The following is a 21,248-nucleotide window of genomic DNA, read 5'->3' on the forward strand; positions in this document are numbered from 1 at the left end:
AAAGTAATCCCACAGAATGGAAATTGCTGAAGTTCTCGTAAATGTACCACTGACCTCCCAATTTAGCCTTTTGGCATGCATGATCTTGATGTATTCTTTAACTTTTCATACGTGGATGTTTAACATCTTGCCTTTTAAATCTGTTCGTAAGATCCTTAAGACCACAGACCCCCTGATAAAAACTTTCTTAAATCTTAGAGAGTGCCATGCCAGGAAGTACACATGAATACTTATTATTTCACTGTTTTATTTAAGAGAATGGTATTTATTCTTTTTCAGCAGTTGGGCCATTTCATGTTATTATATGAGCTGTAATCACCATGTTATCTTAGGCAAGTCACTTAACCTTTCTTTGCCCCAACTTCCCTATTGGAGAAGAATTTTTCAACTAGAAAGTTTAGGTTTTAGAGTAAGATGGGATTTTTAAAAAATCCTATTTCTTCCATTTACTAAAAGTAGGAATTGAATATATTATCTAACCTCTCTACACTTCCAATTCTTCACCTGTCTTATGGGGATCAAGGGAGTGGTTTTACTCCACAGGGTTTTTTGTTTTTAGGTGCAGATGAGAACATAAATGTAAAGAATGCAGCACATTAACTGAAAATAAAAAGAGAGCTATTATTATATCAAGTTTCTTCCAGCTCTAGAGTGTTAAGATTAGGGTAGAAGTAAAACTTTAATAATCAAACACCCAGATCCCCAGTATCCTCAATGATTCTGGCATCCCTCTGATCCCAACATAAAAAAAAAAAAAGTCAAAGTACAAACCTATTCAAGGTCCATTTTAGTGCCATTTTATTCACAGAGTAAATAGAATAATTTTATTAATCGTTGAACTTGTGATGCTCATAACTGAGTCCCTGAAAAAAATGTTAAAGTCAATTGTTTTAAGACAAATGACTAAGAAACCTGTTCTGAAATACATGCTCAGAATTAGACACAAGATGTCATCGAGCTATGGCCATGGGTTTGCACAAAGACACTGACCTGGCTTGCTGGAAGTGAAGAACAGAACACCCTGCTCACAGCTGGGCTCACCTACATAGAAAAGAGAAACACTTTATAAGACTTACTTCTGGCCAGAAGCACATGGACAACCACTAACATTTTCAACACATAATTTTCTGTCCCCCCACCCCCTGAAAGGGCAGAATCCACTTTACTTTTGCCAAGTGCCAGTGTTAAAGTGGCATTTCTTTGGGTCAAATACATCCTGAAATAGCTAGGTTAACATTTTGTAGCATTTGTGAAAAATGTATTTCTGAGCATTTGGGGATGATACAAAAAAAGCACTTGGCCCAAACCCACGGATGGGAACAAGGAAAACCTTACAGGCATTTTACCATACAGAAGTCATACACGTGGACACACTACTCTTCCTAAATAACATTTTTTGGCTATATTATCATAAATAAAAGGCCATATGCTTCTAGGTTTTTCCTTTCAAGTTATATTTGTATAGTTTATAAGTTTATAACTTACAAAACTCGTCATTGGGTGAATGACATTAAATTATTTGTGTTTCTATTTTTACCTCTGTGATCACACACAGCACTACGTACTTACATTTGCACTACCTTCAAAATTTGGGATAAAAACAATCAATGGGCAAGGTCAGAAGAATACTGACCATGATTTTATTGTTTCCCAATAATCATTTCAGAGTCTTCCACACTGAGAGGAACTGGTTAAACCCCTTTCCCACTATATCTGCATATGATCCAGGAATCTCAGAGGCAACCTCATATAATAATTGACTGCTTACTCCACCTGCAGAGCAGTAGGCAGACATTATTTATACCGAAAATAACTCGTGTTTATTTTCTACCAACCAGTGACTCTTCTGCATCCACAAAGTTATTGGAAAGGAAATAGAATTCCAAATTTTAAAGAGTGTTTGTAAACAAACTCATCAATGTATGTTTAGAAAAGCCTGGAGCTTGTAGGAGGTCACACAAACACAGCCTATTGGCTATTTATATCTGCTGATAGTGAGAGGACTTTATACAAAGATGAAAACTACCAATAACAATATTTTCCCCAGTTTAGAGAGGATACACAGGCCAGTGTAAACTATACAGCATAGCCCTGGTTGAGGATGAGGGAGCCCCAAACTAGAGAAACCTCAAGTTGAGCATCTGGCTGGAGTCCAGCAGAACTGCATGAACAGAACAGGTTCGGGGGAGTCCAAAGTCAAGGCGACTCTTCTGGTCTTAACTTCCTGGATCTTCCTAGGCCTGGATGTCTTTGTATATATATCAACCTTCATGCAATTTTTCCCCCAGCAAATGTGTACAGTCAGCTCGAAAGGCACAGCTTGTGTGCTGACGTGCAAAGCCAAGTCAAAACCCTGCGCTTGGCGCTCCCTTCTAACTTTCTGGCTTGTCCAAGTCTAAATATTGACATTGCTCCTCAGTTGAGATGTTTGATACTGCTGAGGATAGAAAAGGCTCAGCTAAAAGTAGGATCTAATGATATATTTTTACATAGTTGTGCCTTCTTTCCACTTCTCCTTCCTTCCTTCCTTTCTTCCTTCCTTCCTTCCTTCCTTCCTTCCTTCCTTCCTTCCTTCCTTCCTTCCTTCCTTCCTTCCTTCCTTCCTTCCTTTTTCTTTCTTTCGAAAGGGTGTTGGATTCCCTTGTCTGCACATCTCCCCTTCCCCACCCTTCACGCCATTGTTCTCCCCGAAAGCTGAGCACACAGAAACAAGGTAAGGTGTTTTGCAAGCCCCTCATGGCAGCTCCTCCTGTTGTCACAGCAACTCACAACAGATTCCATAGACACGGGATTGGGGGTGGGGAGCGCCAAACTGTGGGCTGACCCGTCAACTCTCCAGGGGGTGCAAGCGCTAAAGGGACTAGCGATCCACCTTTTCAGGTCCTCCGGCTCCCCACCACTGTTCTTCGAAGGAAAAGAGCCCTGTCGTCGACGCGGCACCACCCCCTCCCTAGCGCCGCCAGCCTGCTAAGGGTGCCTGTTGTACATTTTCTCAGCTCCAAGAAGGGGTGCGGCTGTGCGGGCGCTCCTAGAAATCTCTTCGGCTTGCCTCTGCCGTGAGGGTTCCCGGCCTCGCAGAGAGGCGAGGGCGGCTCCCACAGCAGCTCGGTCCCACAACTCTCTCTCGGGACGCTGCGGGCCGCTTGGCGCGGCCCCGAGGCCCCCACCTGCCCCCCGCTGGGGCCCGGGCGGTGGGGAGGGGGGCCCCGCGGCGGCTGCTCCAAGAATAAGTTTCATACCATAGCGCACTCACGACACAGAACCTACCCAGAAGCCGAGCGAGACGCGAGCTCTCTCCGCCTTCAAGGGGTGGGGGGAGTGGGGGGGGGTCCCCGCCACTCAGCAGCAGCCACGACTGCGCGCGGTCGCGGGTGTGCGGGACCCCTGCGCGCCGCGTGCAGCCCGCCGCCCAACTTTGCACAAAGGCAGCATGGCACTGCCTCCCGGTTCGGGCTCGCCCGGCGCCGCGGCCGCTCTTCCCGGTCCGGGGGAGAGGGGCTCGCCCTTTGCCACCCCAGCCCTCCCCGCTTGCTTGTGCCCCCACCCCGCTCCCGGGCGGGCCAGCCTGGCGGAACCCAGCGGCCGGCCCCGAGCTCCGCCGCCGTGGCGGCCGCCGCTCGCACTGTGACGTTAGCAGCCTTCGCGGCTATTTATATCCACACGATTGGATTTCATTCATGAAACCAGGGCCTGGTGTGTCTGTGCGCTGGGGCGCCGGTGGCAAAGGTGCCTCAGCTTTACGCAGATCCGGGGGGGCCCGGGCTGGGAAGCGGGCTGCCCGGGACAAACAGGCGCAGAGCGGGGAGACCCCGACCCTTCTCCCACGCGGCAGGGAGGGTCGGGTCAGGGCGACCTGTGCCCCCTCTCTATTCCCCAGCGCCCCACCCACACCCCAACAACTGATGGCCCTTTGTCCCAGGCTCTGGAAAAGTAAGTTGGGCCACTAACCGGCTGGGCAGCATGGCTTTCTTCCCCCTAGGAGCTGACCGGCCGCGGACTCCGAGGGAGGACATTGGCTTTTGTTTCAAAAGCGAGCCCAGCTGCTGACTAAGGACTGCGTTAGCCCAGCCTCCTCCTCTCCTGGGAGGTTGCACGTGCTGCCAGGCTCCCCCCTCTGGGTTACCTTCCTCTGTGACTTGGGGTCCCCGCAGGGGGCGTAAGCACGACTTGGCTGTCCCCAGAACCGAGGAAGGAGGGGATTTACGACCTCCTACAAATGGCTGAGTGAGGAAGTGAAATTGGCGTAGGGCGCTCATGGGTTGTCAGTATTCTTGGAAGGCCAGGACAGTGCATTCCTCCTCATGAACTTTCCCCCCTCTTCTAGGCTGGCCGTGATCCCTGAGGACAGGACCAGGGGTAGTTTTCATGCATTCACATAACAAAAACTTATTGAGTGCTCACCCAGTGTCAGGTGCCCTGCGAAGCTCTAAGAGAGTGACAACGAACACAGCCAGCTTTGTCCTGGCCCTCAAGGAGCTTTCACTCAGTCTGCTAAAATTAGGGTGCCTTAAACCTCCTTAGTCCTGGCCTATAAAGAACTGGGGGATAAAGGTATTGATATGTTCAGCTGCCTTAGGAATTTATTCATTTTATAAATCTAGATGGCTGTGTACCAAGGGGGATACAAAGATGGCAACAATATGCCCTTAGTCCCCAAGGAGTTTTCAGGTACTGTGTTCCTACGGTGTTGAAAAGCTAGGGAAAAGGGAGCCTTTTAAGGGCAACTGCTTTGTTCAAGCCATCCCCATTGAACTGTCTTTGGAAATGGAGTCATGGGTCCATAATCTTTGATATCCAGAAGAGAGAGAGGGTAGTGAAAAGTCAAACATGGGGATCTACTCTAAGAACTTCAAGACAGAGACCTGAGGAGGTGATCGTTTACTTGGCCCAAAACAGACCTCCCTTAGTCTATTTAAAAATGACCCTATTTTGAAAGGTTTAATCAATACAGATTCTTTTCAGGAACACATTTCTTGGGAAAAGTTAATTAACCCTGTTCATTGCTGGCAATCAGTCCTTTTTATTGCAAGCTATTTCTCTTCAAACTGCCCTGGGGACTAAGAAATAGGGTAGAAATTCAAAGGAAACAGGAACCAACATGTATTGCAGCACTCATATGTGGTAGGTGATAGTCTAGGAGGTTTAAAGCAATTTTCTCAATTAATACCAATGATGAGGTGGGTGCTATTATCATCATAACAATTTTATATATGAGAAACTGAGGCATGCAGAAGTAGGTGTTTGTTTTTGTTTGTTTTTGTTTTTTAGATTTTGACAGCTGCATTTGCACAGCTGTTAGCCTGGCTAAGACCTTCTTTTAACGATGTTGACAGCGTTAGCCCGGCCAAGACCTTCTTTTATCATTAACTTGCTTTTTGACATCCTTTCTTTCATTTCCTCAATTATAAATTAAAAAATAATTAAGCAGCATGCTTAAGCACAAACAAGTACTAGGACCAGAAAGATACCTATACAAAGATACCCATACCCAGTTGACAGGCTACCTACCATTTGCCATCCACCCCCAGGGGACACAGAGGCTCACTTAGGTCTTCCAGAAGATGCTTCTTATAATAGGAGCTAAATAACAAATAGTCATCATGGAACTACCCAGTTTGATGTCTAAATTTGAGGGAAACTGACAGGAAGAACTTTCAGGAAAATAAACTGGTGTAAATGGTAAATCAGATAAGGCAGAGGAAAAGTCACTGTTCCAGGAAGTCCTTTCAAACAAAAGCAGTGATCTGAGGAAGAGATTGCCATAATGGTGCTTTGTAGCCCCCAAATGTTACACAGAAAACCCCTGATTCTGTAAAAGTGGGAGAAAATGAGCAAAAAATATAGACTATATTATGCCAACAAGAGCGAAAAGGAACACAAAGAATCCCTTGAGTCACTGCCATGAGTGTATCCTCGTTCTTATTACCGCAGAATAATTCACATTTAAATACTAAAATTGTTGCATGGTAATAAAATCAATACTATTAGCTTTTAATAAATATTCAAAATTGGTACTTAAGCTTAATTAAACCAACACTGTATTTAAACACTTTTGGAATTGCTTGAAAGCGGTGTAAAAACTTTTGACTAGCTTTTATGGTAAATATTTACCAAAGTCATAGGATTAAAAAAAATTCCCACAAGCAAGAAACAGAACTGTTTCATTATCACAAATGAACTTCCTCCTCCTACCTCTTTGTATTTGCATCCCCCCCCCAACATTAATCTGTCCTTCATCACCAGAGTTTTGCCACTGTGAGACTGTTAAATTAACCGGTAGCATACAGTTGACTTTTTTTTTTTTTAACGAAGCATAATGCCCTTGAAGTTCATCCAGGGTGTTACATGTATCACTAGCTCATTCCTTTTTATTACTAAATAAATTTCTATTGCATGGATGCATCAGAGTTTGTCCATCCATTTACCCACTGAAGGATGTTTGAGTAATTCTCAGTATTTTGCTGTTACCAATAACACTTCTGTAAAATTTGTATAGAGACATTTGTATGAACATAGGTTTTTATTTCTTTGGGATGAATGCCAAAGAATACAATTGTTGGGTCATATGCTAAGAAACTGTCAAACAGCGTTCCAGAGTACCATTTTACATTTCCACCACTAATGTTTGAGAGATCTAGTTTCTCCACATTCTCACCAGCCTTTGGTATTATCACTATTTTTTTAATTTCTTTTTTTTTTTTAAGTTTATTTATTTGAGAGAGAGGGAGAGCATATGCACACATGCATAAGCAAAGGGCAAAGAGAGAGAGAGAGAGAGAGAGAGAGAGAGAGAGAGAGAGAGAGAATCCCAAGCAGGCTCCACACTGTGGAGCCCTATTGAGGGCTGGAACATTAACCATGAGATCATGACCTGAGTCGAAGTTGGAAACTTAACCAACTGAACCACCCAGGCTCACTATTTTTTAAAAACTCACTTGTTCAGCAATTTTGTTGGGACAACACATTGTTTCAATTTTCATTTCCCAAATGTCTAATGATTTTGAACATCTTTTCTTGTTCTTTTTTGCCATCCATATCCCTTTTTTGCTGAAATACCTGTTCATGTCTTTTGCTTATTTTATAATCGGAATATTACTATTTTTAATTACTGAGTTTTGAGAGTTTTTTCAAAAATATATTCTAGGATAACAGAATTTTCAAAGTGCAAATTAAATACTACCGCAAGGGGCGCCTGGGTGGCGCAGTCGGTTAAGCGTCCGACTTCAGCCAGGTCACGATCTCGCGGTCCGGGAGTTCGAGCCCCGCGTCAGGCTCTGGGCTGATGGCTCGGAGCCTGGAGCCTGTTTCCGATTCTGTGTCTCCCTCTCTCTCTGCCCCTCCCCCATTCATGCTCTGTCTCTCTCTGTCCCAAAAATAAAATAAAAACGTTGAAAAAAAAAACTTCAAATACTACCGCAAGACAATTCTAATTTCGATGCTATCACTATTGTTCAACATTTCTGTTGCCATTAGTTTTATAGAGAACATTCTCAGACAGTTACATGAAGTATTCTAAAGCACTTACATGAAACCTCTCTAGTGAGAGCCCTTTCAGGGTTTTATAAACCTGCATTTCAGCGGTGGGTAACAGCCTCAGAACGGCCAGCGCCAACGCACGGGGCTGCAGCCCAAGAAGCCGAGACCCCGCCGCCGCGCAGGCGCAAACGCTCCTCCAGCGCCCAGGCCCAGCGAGGCGGCTGCCCCAGCCGTGGGCGCCCTGAGGAGGACCGCCTTGCGCGGTAGGGGTCATCCCCCTTGGACGTGGGGAGGGTGTCGTTGCTATTTGGAGAATAGTATCCTGGGTGGCGAGTTCCAGGTGTTCCAGAGAAATTTCATGGGCAAGTACTACCAAGTGTTGAGCACGTGGAAGGGAATGAACTCACCCATGTTTTTAAGAACAGGTGCGTTTGGTAGAAAGATGCTAAAAAAAAACAGCTGTTGGAGCAGATTCCTGGAGTTACACGGCAGCTCACGTAACGGCCAACAAGTCCGCTGCACTGTGAAAATGCTAGTGGCATAGTTGATCTACTGACCCACATTTTTGGGTTTTCTGGCTTTTAAAGAAACGTTTCTGGACTCCCGAACAGAATAGGGTCTCTGAGCCCTGGCCTCAAGCGGTGGTTTAATGGCGACTTGCTTGTACATCTTGCATGCTAGAAGAACCATGACTCTAGCCCCCACTGCCTGGCAGTGGGGTCGGTCTGGTCACTGGGGTCCAAAAGGCTGGGTGCGGCTCGGCTAATGATGACAGGCAGGTAAGATGGACCCTGGTGTGGGTCTCTTCATTAATGCCAAACATTGAAGGCTCAGAAAGGAAATGACCTGAGCCTTCTGGCATCTCTGTTTCTCCTGAAAGATTTTCTGTATTCAGGAATTCTAGTACTTCTTCTGCCAGAGTAGATACTTCTCCAAGGTGTCAGACTACTCCTAGGCCAGATGTTGTCCAGCATTCTGTAGGGAGGGTAGGGGCCCATCCCTAGCTTTCATGTAGTTGATACATCAATGAAATGGAGACACCTGAGGTCAGTGAATCCTTTCTGTCCCATATACTACAGGCAGGTTTTGCATGAATCTGTATGTTCATAGCTTTTTCACTTGGATAAAAGTAAAAACCCTTAAGTCCAAGTAGCTAAGCTGTGTGTGTGTGTGTGTGTGTGTGTGTGTGTGTGTGTGTGTGTGTGTGTTTGACTACTTGGAAATTTATCTCAGGTGTTACTCAAACCAGGTCTTGAGATCTCTGAAGGTTCTACTTTCTGTTCACTGTTTTGGGGAAATCTTGTCTGTGGGAATCAACGGAAAGAGATGTCCTTTACCTAAAAACTACAAGTGGAAATGAACTCCTAGTCTTGGGTTTGTGGTCCAGTTATCACTGTTTGTCCTAATTTAGTCTGTATGAGAAACTTAAAAAAATTTTTTTAATGTTTATTTTTGAGAGAGAGAGAGAGAGAGAGAGCGAGCACAAGCAGGGGAAGGGGGGAGAAAGACAGACAGACATGAAGATACAGAATATGAAGCAGGCTTCAGGCTCTGAGCTGTCAGCACAAAGCCCATCATGGGGCTTGAACCCACAAACTACAAGATCATAACCTAAGCCGAAGTCGTAAGTTAACCGACTGAGCCACCCAAGTGCCCCTGAGAAACTTTTTTTTTAAAGAGCCATTTAAGTATAGATAGAAATAGAAAGTATAGGTAGATGGACAGACAGATGAATACATGAATACTTAAAATAATCTAGTGGATCCAATCTTGGAATTTTCATGATACCCTTTTAAAGATAGAAACATTAAATATTAGGTACTTTTTAGTTCTATGAAGGCAAACATGTTTTTCATATTGGAGTTCCTGTTTTACTGGGCACTAATGGATATAGGCTATGTGCTGGAAATTGACACAAAGGTATTCTTTTTTTTATAGCATGTTAAATATATTTGTGCAGGTTTGCATAAAAATCCTTTCTGTATGGGGTGCCTGGGTGGCTCAGTCTGTTGAGTGGCTGACTCTTGATTTCAGCTCAAGTTATGATCCCAGAGTTGTGGGATCAAGGCCTCTGTTTGGCTCAGCATTGAACATGGAGCCTGCTTGAGATTCTCTCTCTCTTCCTCTGCCCCTCTCCCCTGCTTGCACTTCTCTCCCTCTCTCTCTTTAAAATAATAATAATAAAAAATCCTTTATGGATCCGTTCATTAGGTTTTCTGTTGGCTTGGGGTGAGTCTGGCAAAAATGTGATTTTTGCAAGCTCTGCAAATCTAACTACATTTCTTCCTGCCCAAATCTCTCATACCAAGATGGTGTTCTGCTGGTCTAGCTCAGCAGAGGAGGTAAGAGGAGGTAAAAAAAAAAATAGCTTTTGTGGTTATCTGCAGGTCTTTCTTTAGTATGGCATTACTAATTGGAAAATATATGTCATACCTTTAGAGAGAAGGAAAACACAACAATCTAATGCACAATGTGTATATTTGATTTTTTTAAGTATGATTTTTAAAGTAAAGGTATGATTCTTTCATAAAACTATGAAAACATGTATCATACCTCTAGTAAGCAGAAAAACACAACAGTCTAATGCACAATGTGTATCTTTGATTTTTTTTAAAGTAAATATGATAAAAAAATCTGCACGTGAAAAAAATCTGCACGTGAAAGGGGTATTTCTTTCAGGAATAAGCTATATTTCTAATATTAAAAATGTGTTAATGCTAGACTTAAGATTTACCTAGTGAAAAGTATATGACAATATTTATCATATTTATCATATTTATCATAACATATTTAAGGCTATCTTGCCTGACCAACTGTTTCATACAAAAAATACCAAACTGTTTCTCTTCATGAAACGAGTGAAAACAACAACAACAACAACAAAAACCCACCACCACCCAAACTCCAGAAAACCCAAACACACATAGTGTACTGGACACAGTAGGAAAATATAATTGTATTTTGGCTATCCCCATCAACGAGCCACATAATTCTGTGCTCATCCCTTAGTCCATTGTATCTCAAAGTTCCATATATAAAATGAGGAAAAGAAACACAACTTTATAGAAATTGTTAAGAGGACTATATGAACAAATGTTTGTGGAAAGTGTAAATATGAAGCTCTGTACACACTGGTAAATGTAAAAATGGACTCATCATGAGGCCACTCAAAAGCACTGTGCAGCACAGAGTATCACTTGATTTGGGAGTGCCAAAGATCAATCCTATAGGAACTATCTCATTCCCACAACTCATCTCTGAGTGCTGACTGTAAGTATTAGACATAATAGCTTCCACCAAACTCTCTCCATAAGGTAGAAAGTTTAATATTTGAGATTTGACTTTTTGCTCTGCCAGTGATTTGCAATTGCTGCATTTTTTCCCATCCATAGAAGTGAACTAAACTACATTCAGAAACTAGAAAAATAAATGGACCACACAGACACACACAGCCCAATTCAGAAGAATAATTCCACCTATGTTCGTATCACATTTTTCTGCTTACCCAGCATCTCTAATATACGTGTCACTTAATCTTCATGACAAGCTTGAGAATTATCTCAAATATGAGAGATGGGAATGAAGTTTCCTAGACAGTGACTTGCTCTCCGTTAGTACAGGGGCACCAGAATTCTAACCTGATTGTCTGGCCATGTGGAAGTAACTATTCTGAGGTAATCTAGTGCACCGTAGACTAACTTGTGTGCAGATACCACTACACAACTTACGTATGGATACAGGGTTGTAAGAAACACAAGTGGCCTGGAAGCAGACCCACCAGTCAGCCCCTAGGAAGAAAGCTGAGTTGTGGAGGCTTTTCCTTCATTGGCATTTGCCCTCTTTTCATAATGATTCCTTATCTGAAAACACGGAGGAGCTGACTCCTGGCCCTGGGGACAAGAGCAGCTGTATTTGTGCACACAACTGAGTCTCTCCTTAGCGCTGTAAATATTTATGTTTGCTGTAATATTTCACATGACCTCTAATGTACCACTTGGTAAACTCCCCTTTATGGACAAGTAGTTAGCTGCATCACATGTGAGTGAGATAAGCAGTTAGACGTCAAGATCGATACTGAAGGAGCACAATCCCTTAGCCTGTAAACATAAGCTGATGAGTCCTGGGCTCAGGCACAGGTTCTCACTTCCCATCCTCCTGTCAGCCTTAGAAAACACTGAGATTTTGCTGAAGGGTATGGCAGTGTCCTTGTGTTTCCATTCCTACAGAGCCTTGAACAGCAGGGTGGGCAAGAAGGCCCACATTGAGTGGTTTTCAATAATGTTACATGAGAAAGCTTGTACCTTAGTTCTACCTTCTAACTACTCATATATACAGGCCACCTGTGTTACTTGTGAAAAAGCTGCAATTTTAAGGGAAAACTACCCTTCATGGTTTCATTTGTTCCACTGTAATCACGGCCAACATTACATTGGTCATTCGTGAAAAGGCACTTTGAGGTCCTGAAAGTGTTTTGCAAAGATTAAAGTGTAAAAATAAAAAGATAAGGTACTAGTATGCACAAGTAATAGTAGTAAACACCAAGATCACCACCAGACGTTTTAATCCATAATTATATTAGTATTCAGTAAGCACCTGCTATGTGTTGGGCATGGTGCTAAATGCTTTCACATTGACATTAAATCCTTACAGTGACTTTATGAGAGAGGTACCACTATCATCCCCATTTTATAGATGAAGAAACTGGGGACCAGAAAGGTCAAATCACTTGCCAGAGGTAAAATACCTATTTAAGTATTATTCATTCTAAAGTTCATTTATTTTATTTTGAGAGAGAGAGAGAGAGAGTGCGTGTGTGAGCCTGAGAGGGGGAGGGGCAGAGAGAGAGGGAGACAGAGAATCCCAAGCAGGCAACTTGCTGTCAGCACGGGGCCCAACATGAGGTTTGATCTCAGGAACCATGAGATCATGAGATAAGCTGAAATCAAGAGTAAGCCATTTAACCAACGGAATCACCTAGGTGCCCTAAGTATTATTCATTTTAAAATAGGAACTCCTGATAAAGATTCTACTTCCATATAATTAGCACTTCATATTTATGATTCCTTATTTATTCAAAGTAATGCTGTATGTGTGACAGTGTATGACATTGCATTGTGTCATTGGACAGTAATGGGCCACAGCGTCTCTTAAACTCTAATATCAAACTCAGGTAAACTGCCTTAATACTTTGTATTTTTTTTTTTAATTTTTTTTTCAACGTTTATTTTTATTTTTGGGACAGAGAGAGACAGAGCATGAACGGGGGAGGGGCAGAGAGAGAGGGAGACACAGAATCGGAACCAGGCTCCAGGCTCTGAGCCATCAGCCCAGAGCCTGACGCGGGGCTCGAACTCACGGACCGCGAGATCGTGACCTGGCTGAAGTCGGACGCTTAACCGACTGCGCCACCCAGGCGCCCCAATACTTTGTATTTTAGAAACTTCTGGTAGGTTAAAGGTTAAGTAGAGTTGAAGGGTGCTCATTTTTATGGGACGACAATTTCAGGATTCCCAGGGTCCTTGACAAGATGGCCAATACCTGTGGGTCAGGTGTGGATGAGTGATATAGCCTCACCACCACCATGTCACAGAAAGCACATAATTCATGGAAAAATATACGATGCAATCCCCAGTCCATTTCTTGATATTTCTTGAAATTAAAATATTGCTCTACTTCCTAATGGAACAAGTGGCATACTATAATGGTTTCACCTTGTGCCAGCAATGTCAAGTTGATGAGATAAGAGGGGAAGGTTATGCAGGAAAAACCCAGCTCATTTTAACAGATGATGTGATTATGAAGTCTGATTTAAATATATGGGTAGTACAGATAAGGCAGGGACTTATGCTCCTAGTGAGCTTATCATTCTCAATTACCAAGTGAAGGGTATTTCTTGATGTTTAAATATCCACATCTATCTAGTGAGGGAATAAGCTGTATACGTAAGAACTCATTAGTTTGAAAGTGATGCTTCTTTCTTCCTCATTCTTGGCCAACCTGAAATCCCTGTTGAAGACGTGGCATCCCTCACTCCTTTCTCTGAGTCACACAGCACCTGAAGGGACAGTGGTATTTGTATGATGGGTACTAAATGCAAAACCCACAGGCAACAAAGCAGTACCTGAGTGTCTTCTTAGCAGTTTGCAATAGTCCAATCCAAACGATACCTCTTTTTAATAGTAAAGGTGATGTATCATCTGTGAATGGAAGTGGTTCTTCTGCTTTCTATAGAACAAAAACTGTGCTCTTATAAGCACTACTGCTTGTACTGTGAGATTATTGCTGGGCTTGATGTTTTTTCTCAATAACACACTTGAGGTGACTAATGGATGAAAATAAGCATATACGTCCTGCACAATAGTTTATAAATAGAAACACTAGGCACACAAAAGACATACTGGTATTTTTTTTAAATTTGCACTCTTGCATACTATACAATAATGGGGGACTGAGACACTGGGAGATACTGAACCACCTTCTGACTGATGAAGGAAACATTAGCTTATATACAGTATAATTAAAGCTTTAAATTTATTTTAATTGTATTCCGTTTTATTCTGATTTTATTAAGCTTCATTACTAAAATGTAGCTAACTTAATTAGCAACTATATTTTGGTAAACTTAGCAACTATAATTTAGAACACTTGATTAACTAGTTCATCACCTTTTTTAAGCCCTACCAAATATGTGCACAATGATAAAGATAGCCTTGTGGGCTTGCAAGTTAGGTAACAAGAACTTGAGACTGACAGTTATCAACTCCTTGTGGGAGAATTTCCTTGAGCAAGTCAAGTCACTTCTCTCAGGGCTCAGTTTCCTCATCTATAAAATCAAGCGCTCACACTGGAGCATAAGAGTTTATTTCAGTCTTGCGTTCCAGAGTGACTTCACTACTTATGTTGGAATTATTATAAAAAGGCCAAATATAGTTGTTTCAAAAAGTGTGTCATACTTTTGTTATTATGAAAGATTCAAGAAACATTCAGCAAGCATTGAATGAGTTCCTTGCATGTACTTATTACTAAATTAAGCTGAGTTCCTTTAATTACTCACCGATAGTCCTCATTTGGCTTGGGGTTAAAATACAGGACACCCAATTACATTTCAGTGTCTCATGCAATATTTGGGACATACTTATATTAAAAAATTATTGATGGTCTGAAATTCAAATATAACTGGGTGTCCCGTTCTTATTTTAATTAATTAATTTGCTATATCTGGCAATGTAATGGGTTGGAAAGGATAAGGAACAGGGAGAAAAATTGGATGGAAGAAAAGCAGACAAAAATATTTTTGGAATTATCAAATAGTGAATTTAATAGTAAATAGGAGATATATTAATCAAGTAGCTTTTCCCAATTCTCTTGTAGCAGTCCTGAGTGAAACTCTATTAATAAAGGGGAATAGACTTTGTTTATAAATGGTCAAGTAAGTTTGGGAAATACTTTGCATTTTGTCCTCTTCTTAAAGTTATATTTCTTACTGCAAGACTTCTCAGGATGTTTATATGTGACAGTAAATTATGCAACGATAAGAGGAAAATAGCCTTATGTTGAATAGCCCATATTTATTTGATGAGGAACCCTTCTTTTGATATTAGAATACCTATCAACAATCCAGTGTTCCACTGAATAATGCACTTCCTGAACATCAAAGTAAATAATAGAAAAACAGTGTACTGGTGGGGCATTCATTTCAAAGAACTTGGTGTGGAGGCTTCCTTCTGATTGGGCAGACATGTGGGTCACTGTGGTCAATTATTCAAGGAATAGCTGTCCTGGGTTACCCCAAACCACAGATAATTGCCAGCTATCATTACATAGCACAAATATATTCATTTAAATTGCCAGTCCAGTATACACCAGCAGTGCTGATTATAAAGCAGAATAACTATTTAGGGTAATATAGAAGCACTGACACAGTATTAGAAAGCATTTTCTTAGTCTACATTTGTGGTCTATAACTTGTAGTCAGTGATAGATACTCAGGAGAGTCCAGTTTTTGATTGCATAAGAGATAGGAACCCACATGTGCACCAAGTTTGTTTGTTGTTTGGAAAAGAATTTTGCTGTTTTAACAATTAAAGTATGCTATTGTGGCTGATGACGTATCTTTCATTTAAACTTGTTATTAAATTCATAACAATTTTTAGCCATTAGTTTTCTCAACGGATACATCAAATTACTCTCACGTGGGATTCTACAAAAGTTTTAGTTGGGACTCATTTGTTTATAGGCTGACAGTGCTCTTCTGAATGACTTCAGCTGTTCCCAAACAGTTTGGTGCTGTGCTGTACCCACCACTAAGTGTTAGGAGTCAGCTCAGATTCCCTCCTCCTCCTGTCTTCCAAACCAACCTGAATCAAATGCTATATGGTACTGAGAATGATGCAGGTCCAAGTGGTAAGTAATAGAAGGGAAGAAAAAACACCACAAAGTTTTTGGATAATCACAAATTTAGTAATCCAGTTCTGAGTAACTGAAAGATTTTCTTAATAATTTGTCCAATGATAATAACACAACAATATTTATTGATTGCTTACTCCATGGCTACACAGTGTTTAGTGGTTTGCATGCTTTATCTCATGTAATCCTCAAGGCAACCCTGTGAGGTACTTTTATCCTCTTGTTCAGGTGGGAAAGCTGAGGTATAGGGAGGTCAGTCACTTGTGCAAGGTCACATCCCTAGAAAGACGACTTCAGGGATTAACATCCTAAGTCTAAATTCAATCCCAAATTCATACCTGTTATATAGTACTGCTGCAAAGTGGAAGGACTTACTGTGAGCAGATACCACTTGTGAGTGTATTTTCTGTGCTTTGCCAGAACAGACACAGATTTCACTGTTAATCGGATTAAAAAGTCAGTAATTGGATCCTCAAAACATGTGGTTAAAAGAGTCAGTGCAGGGAACAAAAAGGCTAATACCAAATTAAAGGAGGTGGAAAAGTCAAGCACCTCTAAGGAAGAAATCACAGGGAACTTGACTTGCTTCCATTTTTATGTGTATAAAATCGAAGCTTAAAAACATTTAGTTTCAAGCACAGTGTATTAAAAGAATGCTAATGCAATCCTAAGTTTTCTGAAAAATGCTAAACTCTCATTTCTTTTAAAAACCAAAATTTATGTCGCACCTGGGTGGCTCAGTTGGTTAAGCATGTGACTCTTGATTTCGGCTCAGGTCATGATCTCCACAGTTCATGAGATGGAGCTCTGCATGGGGTTCTGCCCTGACAGCACAGAGCCTGATTGGGATCCTCTGTCTGCCCCTGCACCGCTGCTCTCACTTGTTTGCTCTCTTTCTCAAAAATTAATTAATAAATTTTAGCCAAAAAAAATCCCCTCCAAAAAATTCCAAAATTTCCGAGCTGGCCATCTTGCAGAAGAAACTCAACAGGTTTTAGTTTTAAAGGGTTTGGGACCTTGATATTACACAGGTCAGAGGAGCTACATTACTTTTGATGAGTAAGCATAACTGGATCTTTAAAAACTTGGAATTAAAATATTGTTTACATATGAATTTCTAAAATATTTTTATTTGAGAAAATCTCACAAAATATCAACTATCGGCCATATTTTCAACAGAGAGGACAATGTGCAATGACACATTCTGCCTGTGGGTGGTAAGGGTGTCAGAATCTTCCAAGAAATGTCCCAGAAGGAACATCATTAATGTTAGGCCTTGAAGGATGACAGGGATTCTCATAGGAAGAGAGAGGTGTGGAGGAGAGTCATTCTCTGCAGAAGGAAAAACATTAGCAAAGTTCTGACAGTAGGAAACAGTATGATAGTTTTCAGTAATTAAAAGTAATCTGTGTGGCCATGTTGCAAGGTGAAGTATAAAGATTACCCAGCTATCCAAACAAACAGAACCCTTGGATGTCATTCTAATGAACTTGCTTAAGGACACAGTGAAACTATATGAGTGACTTTTAAAATTGTACTTAAATGAGGTGTAGTTTGCATACAGTGGAATGTCTATAACTTATGTTCATTATCTGTCAATACCTATGTGACCACCACTTGGATCAAGATGAAGCCATCATTAATACTCATGACAAAACTTGACATCATGAGCATATACCCATAAATCCTGAACATATTATCAAATAAAAAAAATATTAGCAAATCTAGCAATTTAACAAAGGACAACATATCAAGACCAAATGAACAGGAATGCAAGGTTGGTTTAACATTCAAAAACCAATAAAGTAAATCACTATATTAGTAGAATAGAAAACTATATGATCATCTCAATAGATACAGATACAGTAATTGATAAAATGCAAAACCCATTCATGATAAAAACCTATTATCTGAGTATTTAAAGCAAGGGAAAGGCATGGCCAGATCAGTGCTGCTTAGGGTAGAAGACCTTTTCTGAAGCAGTCATAGATTTTGGCCTTGGAATAGGGAGCTAAGGATGACATTCTCTAGGAGAAGCTTCCAGAGATATGGGAGAAAGCAAAATCCACAGACCTCTAACTTTACCACTTGAGAAACTGTGCCAAGTGCTGACTGCCAAGTGAGCAATAGATTTACTCCAGACCTCTTTAAGAGCAATGCAGACAAGCATAGGACCCAGACAGAGTCCATTAAAAATGTGATTGCACTACACATCACAGGCAGCAGTGCTAATGGATATTGTTTACATGTCTCTGAGCCTGGCTGCTGTATGCTGAAACAGAAATAAGACAGAATAAAAAGCTGAAGAGCTCAGGCCTATAGTGATGGCTCAAGACAATAAAGGTAACTGGTGGAAACCTGAGTCCCAGTTTTGTCTCCATTCTCCAGCTATGTGTCCTGTAGAAAGACAGGTTACTCCTCTGGGTCCATTTCTGTGTCTGTGAAATAAACAGATTAGCCTAGGTGGGCCATAAAATAAGTCAGATCTAGGTTTCAATCCTGGCTCTATACCATCTATGTGACCTGTGCCTCAGTTTCTACATCTGTATAATGAAAAGAAACCTCAAAGTGTTTCTCTATAGATTAAATAAGCTCATATAAGTGGAGCTGTTAACACATTCACTGAACATGAGCTCTCAATAAAAGTAGATGTTATTAATGTTTTTAAGAATTAGCTATTAGGCTTTAAAATGCCACAATGATAAACAGTAGACTGGAAATACTAATTTGTTCTGACATGGAGATTGGTAGGTGTTGTGGAAAGCTTTGAAATTCTGCATAGCCTGCCTATCATCACAGGTGGTACTGTAAGAAGCTAGATAATTTTAGCAGGAAGGAAAACAGAAGGGTAGATATTCTTTCATGATTTAATCTTGGTAATGTACCTATGCTTTCATTACCATGTGCAAAAAACTATGATGGTATTTCTTATATTTTGATAAGTACTAAGTGAAAAATCTAATTAAATGATGTGTCCATAGAATTTCTATAGAATATAATTAATGTGACAACCAGACCCCCCTATTGATTATGGTGGTGAATTTAATCAAATAGTATGTGTATTTAAGTAATTCAACAGAATTTGCTGTCCACAGACACACATGTGGTTTTTGCCAGTTGTTAATAAGCTGTTCACAGGAACAAAGTACTACTCCCTTTGAGAACTAGAAATTTAATCACCTGCATTTGCAACTTCACATACTGAATCAAATAAATTAGACTGCTTTTTCTGAGAGCCATTTTCATAGTATCTATCTGAGAGTTTGAACTACTTGGTTGGACCATGTATTCAAACTGAAAATACTCATAAGCAAAATGTAAATGATACTACTTTTGGATCATGCCCCTACTGTGCACTTTGGAGTCTTTCTTACTTGTGGGCAGTTATAGCCCACGTTGTGAAGGGCTTGTGGTGACTACAGCTGGAATGCACCTTCTGTGGTCTCATCAGCTGTACTGGCAGCTTGGCTACTCCCATAGGCCTGTACCCTTAGGCGCCATTGGCTACTACTCCATTGTTTATCACCTCTAATACCCATGAACTGGCCATTTCAGGAAGATGCCCTGTCACCATGGTGTCAACAGGGCTGACAGCAGGATTGTGAAGTTTTTTCCAAACTTCTTTCTGTAGCCCTTCCTCATTTTTCTACTGACTTGGGGTTGGGTTTGTGGGTAGGGGAGTCATGACTCTGTCCTGTACTCAGAGAGTCAAGTGAGCTTTACTCAGACCCTCTTTTTCTTATAAGCCTTCAATCAACCAGAGAACAAGGAGGGGTGGCTGCCATTCTCAGAGGGCCCTGGGATTTCCTGTATTACTTCAGTTGTCCTCTGTTGATGCTCAAGGAACACTGTGCCATTCTACGCAAGTTATATGCAAAACAGCCCACACCAACATCATCCGGGCCATGTAGGAAACCTTGTATTCAATGAAAACACACAACAGTGAGGCAGAAAGAAGTCTGCAAAGAACTGCCTGACAGAGTGTTAAAGTAGAACACAGGAGAGGGAAAGCCCAGTCTAGAATAGGTGGCATTGGAAAGAAAAGTGCTTTACTGGCAGCCACGTGGCTTTGGAGCCGGACACCCCCAGGTTGGAACCCCGACTCCACCGCTCTCTAGCTGTGTCATTCTGGATGCATTATTTAGCCTTGTTGGGGCTCTGCTTCCTCCTCCCTAAAAAGGAGACCTGTGTGTTGCCTACACATAATAAAAGCACCGCTGTGCATATGTTACATGTACATCTAAGTAGGTTGCCTGGTGTAAGAAAATGAACACAACCATGTGGTAAATACAGCCTCACTAGAATGTCACGTAGATCTAGACTCGAGTGAAGAGACCTTGCCTGGAAAGAGCTCAGCTATTTTCTAGCTATGTGACCTTGGGAAACTCCCCCAAGCTTTCTAATTCTTAGAAATGTCTGGAATGGACTTAACTACACCCACCTAGGATCAGCATGAGTTCAAGTGCATTACTCTGTGTGCAAGTGCTTTTACAAACTGTAAATTCTAAGCAAGATAGGTTATTCTGTGGATATGATATTGCAGTGCCATTAAATGTAGTGATCATTTATAATGTTTTTAAGGGAACTGGCCATTTTTCTGCACCCGACATCCAGTGGTAGGACTACTGTGAGTAGAAAGTTTCAAAATGAGCCACATGGTAGAAAATGTCTGCTGATTATATGCAGTTAGTGGTCTAATTCTTGTTGGAACTAACATGAAAATCATCAGGTTTTCCCTGGCTTCCAATAGAAACAGGAGATACTTTCCTACAACAGATAATATATCAGAATATACCCAATGGTTATATGTTCTTTTTAAACATGAACACACAGAAAGAGCAGAGGAGAGAGGAATGATTAATGTTTAATAGTAGCCATTTTATAGACTCATTTCAAATTGCAAATGCAAAATAAAGTTAGGAGTCCAAATTAGCTCTTATACTCTTTCTACAAACATTTTTTTTTTGACTTTTAGGGGAAATTTCCACACCCTCAGAAAGAAGCAAGTTATGTAGTGTTTTTTTCTCCTCATAAAATGTCTAGTGTAAATGTCTAGATCCTTATAATTTTCTGTTTTTTTCTGAAGAAGTTTTCCACTTGACAAGTACTTAGAAGCTTATCTGTCCTTTGATAAGGTCTTAAGATGATTTACTATAGCTCTGGAAATAACAGTTGGCTTAGTCAGTTCTGGGCAAATAGAAATAATTTTAAATATGCTGTGGTTCCTGGTCCAGTGGTAACAATTTTGTTCCCTGGGTTAGTCCTGGCTTCGTCAGCCTAACCTGTCCACTGACAGTACTATGATCCTGCTGCTTTAAATCTTGAAAGTAACTTCACTTAAATTATCCACCAGTTTCAATGTACTT

At 41.1% G+C, this 21,248-nt stretch overlaps 1 protein-coding gene across 11 annotated transcripts in view; it reads right to left on the reverse strand.

Moving 5' to 3' along the window:
* RHOBTB1 (Rho related BTB domain containing 1) overlaps positions 1 to 21,248 on the reverse strand; it is a 123,514-nt gene that overhangs the window by 63,081 nt on the left and 39,185 nt on the right. For 3 of the 11 annotated variants that reach the window (XM_011287376.4, XM_023240475.2, XM_019813149.3), the window contains exon 3: positions 991 to 1,041. The gene's annotated coding sequence lies outside the window, so the exon portion shown is untranslated. Of the gene's footprint in view, positions 1 to 771; positions 864 to 990; positions 1,042 to 3,267; positions 3,611 to 3,948; positions 4,087 to 7,525; positions 7,616 to 21,248 lie in introns of those variants that run through there. The other 8 variants (XM_023240479.2, XR_006586942.1, XM_019813151.3 and 5 more) reach the window with 7 other exon arrangements.

Source organism: Felis catus, chromosome D2, assembly GCF_018350175.1.
Source record: "Felis catus isolate Fca126 chromosome D2, F.catus_Fca126_mat1.0, whole genome shotgun sequence".
NCBI classification, from domain to species: Eukaryota; Metazoa; Chordata; class Mammalia; order Carnivora; family Felidae; genus Felis; species Felis catus.